The sequence below is a fragment of the Micromys minutus genome, assembly GCF_963924665.1.
Source record: "Micromys minutus genome assembly, chromosome: 20".
NCBI classification, from domain to species: Eukaryota; Metazoa; Chordata; class Mammalia; order Rodentia; family Muridae; genus Micromys; species Micromys minutus.
The window spans coordinates 28,042,401-28,046,614 of NC_137955.1; the positions used below are offsets into that span (position 1 = coordinate 28,042,401).

The 4,214-nt window shown below is 39.9% G+C and overlaps 1 pseudogene across 1 annotated transcript; it reads left to right on the forward strand.

Annotated features, from left to right (window-relative positions):
* The first annotated feature begins 2,087 nt into the window (after positions 1-2,087).
* LOC308433459 (transcription factor BTF3-like) lies at positions 2,088-2,581 on the forward strand (annotated as a pseudogene). The gene has a single exon. The product of its transcript is annotated as a transcription factor BTF3-like (transcript).
* Positions 2,582-4,214: the final 1,633 nt, after the last annotated feature.

Sequence of the window (4,214 nt, forward strand, 5' to 3'; positions counted from 1 at the left end):
ATTTTCAATGCAACTTTTTCTCTAAAGTTAATAGTACTAATTTTATTGCTTGGACAAAAACACGATGTTTTCTGCATTTATAAACAAAATCTATTTTTAATTCAATACACATTTACCAAACACAGTACCTGGTATTTTAAAACCCTTGCCATAGTTACTGTTGCCAAACATCTGGATAAAAAAGGAGAAACAAGTAACAAATCTAGACATTTTATTGCATGATGTTAAATGTATCTATTTGGGGGAAACTAATCAGTTTCAAGCTTTTCACCTCTTACCCAAAAAATTAGGCACATGTGTAACTATAACCATGCGTCTTGCCTTGCTTTACATTTTGAACCATTCATAGTGCTTACGGAGCATTGTTCCAGAGCATAACATGAATAACCCCCTTGACAACAGTTTCAGACAACAGTACATACATTCTCTTTAAATCCACCCACCAAATACCAGGATAGACCTTATTAGGATCACAGGGCACAGAACTTAATAATTATAGAAAAATACAGATCAAAATGGTACATTTTATGGCCAGAACGGAAATAAATTAGAAATTTTAAATCAATATAAGGTCTATAACATTACCTAATATTTAGAACCTAGGTAATAGTATTGTTTAATTCAAGAGTCAAAGGGTAATCTAGGTAATGAGTTAAAACAGAAATAAGAACTATGATTACAAAATCTTACCAAAATAACTACTGAGACAAGAGAAGTGAACGGCGACAGTAAAGTATGAGGAAGGCTTGAGTGCTTACCTCGGCTTCTACCCAAGAACCTAGAAAATCGGAGTAAAGCTAAAGTAATAATGAGGAAGATTAGAAAAGATACAAACTAAAGGAAAAACAATATATAGTACTAATCACCTAAAGCTGCTTTCTTGAAAAGACCAATAGACTAATTTTTAAAACTTTTTTGGTTTTTTTTTAATTTTTCCATTTTTTTATTGGCTATTTTATTTATTGACACTTCAAATGTTATCCCCCTTCCCACTTTTGCCTTCACAAACCGCCTGTCCTCTCATACTCCCTCTGCCTCTATGAGGGTGCTCCCCCACCCACCCACCCACTCCTGCCTCCCTGCCCTGGCATTTCTCTATACTGGGGCATCGAGCCTCCACAGAACCAAGGGGTTTCCCTCCCAGTGATGTCCAATAAGGCCATCCTCTGCTACATGTCCAGCTGGAGCCATTGTCTCCCCCATGTATACTCTTTGGTTGGTGGTTTAGTTCCTGGAGCTTTGGGGGGGGGTTATTTGGTTGATATTGTTGTACTTCCATTTGGGGTTACCAACCCCATCAGCTCCTTTAGTCCTAATTCTCCACTGGGGTCTCTTTTAATATATGCCAGGTACTATTCAAAATATTATAGCAACACTATTTCATTTAGCATGAATGAAAACTGTAGCCTCACTAACCCTTCCTAGAAATGTCCACAGACATACTAGAGGCATGACTCTTGACTGATTACAAATCCAATCAAATTGACAATTAAGATTAACCATTATGATCATTTCAAATGGCAGGCCAAAGGTGAAATACTTAAGAGTAAATTAACAAAGAATAAACAAATCTATACAAGGAAAACTATAATCATCAAATGAAATAACCAAAAGTATTGAGAAACACTGCATGTCCCATGATAAGAATAATCAATATGCTTATGATATACTACAAATTTAATACATAGGTTCAATATCATCTCAATCAGCGTATTTGAAAGTGCACATGCTGAGGCAAAAGACTCAGCGCATACATTACAACGTTGAAGAGGAACAATTTGAAGGATCTGTATTTCCTGACTTTAAAACTTACTAGCCCAAAGAGCTACAGTACTCAAGGCAGTACAGCATGGGAAGGAGAGCAGACAAAGAATGAGCGGAACAGGATATCACTGCCTGAAACAGACTCATGAAAATACTGACAACGGATCTTGGATCTTTGACAAATAAGAAAAATCAATATGGGCCTCCCTCTAGCTGCCATCTTACGTTCCCGCGTGTGTGAGCCTTATCTCAAGCTGGTCTGCCCAAGACCCCCTGAGCGTGAACCTTAGTTCCCCCGTGCAGCCCCACTTCACTCCAACAAGATGAAAGAAACGATCATGAACCAGGAAAAACTCGCCAAACTGCGGGCACAAGTGCGCATTGGTGGGAAAGGAACTGCTCGTAGAAAGAAGAAGGTGGTTCACACAACAGCCACAGCAGGTGATAAAAAACTGCAGTTCTCCTTAAAGAAGTTAGGGGTAAACAGTATCTCTGGTGTTGAAGAGGTGAACTGAACGTGTTTACAAACCAAGGAACAGTGATCCATTTTAACAACCCTAGAGTTCAGGCATCTCTGGCAGCAAACACCTTCACCATTCCAGGCCACGCTGAGACAAAGCAGCTGACAGAAATGCTTCCCAGCATCCTAAACCAGCCTGGTGCATGCAGTCGGACTAGTTTGAGGAGACTGGCTGAAGCTCTGCCCAGACCATCTGTGGATGGAAAAGCACCACTTGCTCCTGGAGAGGAGGAGGATGATGAAGTTCCAGATGGGGTGGAGAATTTTGATGAGTCTTCTAAGAATGAAGCAAACTGAATTGAAGGAACTTCTGAAGAAGGTGACAGTTGCAGAAGTCACAGGAGCTGCTATTTTATATCATGACTGCTTTTTTAAATTTTTTTTTGTTTATTATGGATCTGATAAAATCTAGATCTCTAATATTTTTAAGCCCAAGCCCCGCCCCCCCCCCCCCCCCCCGACACTGCAGCTCTTTTCAGTTTTCGCTTATACCTAACTCATTCTTTGCGGCAAATTAAGCTGAAGAAGCCTGGGAATAAAGTTTGAAAAAGGTTAATAAAATTCTTTGCCTGGTTAAAAAAAAAATCAATATAATGGAACAAAGTCTCTTTACCATATGGAAACAGTTAAACATTACTAATGCCAAGGTGATAATACTGATAAATACAAAACAGAGAACCAGAAAACTCCCAGAAAATAACGTAAGAGGAAAACGTGGCAACTTTTTGTTTATAGTCATTAAAAAGGAGTAAGCAGTAAGCTAAACCTCATTAAAAATAACAACGGGCATGATAAGAGTAAGGAAGGTCAGATTCTAAACAAAAATATCAATAGATGACATCCGAGAAAGAACTGACTAAAAGAAGAAATGTGAGGTTCAGCCAAGAAGGTAAACAGCTAGATTTTACAATAATAAGAGAACTGAAGAGCCTTCCAAAGATGCACAGATGTGATGAGAATACAGGAGATGGCCAACATCTGCCGCTCAACATTGCACACTGAAATCAGGATGAGTTAGCAGTGCATGCCTGTCAAAACGGCTAACATCCAGAACCCAAGACACAATTGCTAATTGCTACAGAAGATATGGAGCAAGAGAAATTCCCCTTCACTGATGATGGGAGCCCAGAGCAATACAGCTACAAAACTAAACATACACTTGCCTAAGGGCCAAGCTCCTTACTGGTTACCCAAGTGAGTTGAAAAATAAATATCTAAACAAGGAACTGCTCACAAACGGTTAGTGTTTTCTTCATAACTGCCAAACGTCGGATACAAACCACCTTTCGATAAATGAGTGTGGACCAACTGTGGTACCTTCAGATGGAAAGGAATATATCGTGAAGCTAAAAGAAATGAGCTGGGAACAGAGGAAGAAAATGTCACTGAATGAAAGGAGCAGACGTGAAGAGGCTGGATGCTGTAGCAGCCTGTGGTGATGTTTGGAAACAGGAAAAAGATCTGTGGCTGGCCAGGACTGAGATTAGAAAGAGATGGATGAGGAGAGCACAAAGGGCATTCAGCACTATGAAATTAATCCATCGAATGCAAATATGACAGGCACATGGCCGTGAAACCCACAGAATGCCAGCACCCTACTGTGATGCAGAGACTTACAGTGATAGCGCTGGATGAATGTAAGTTCACTCAGTGGGACCAAGATGCCACCCCACTGCAGGACTTTGAGTAAGAAGGCGGTGCTTATATGGCCGCAGGAAATTATGGGGACCCTTCTGGATCTACACTTCAATCTTTCTGTGACCCTAAAGCTTTTCTAAACAGTAGAGTCTGCGAAATAAAAATCATCAAGGACAATGTATAAAACAGACTATATTGAGGCCCTACTGTGTGGCTGGAACTCTTACAGACACATGGTAGGAAGAAAAGAAATGAGGTAAATGAATGGGCAAGGTAGAAAGTGAATGGTTTA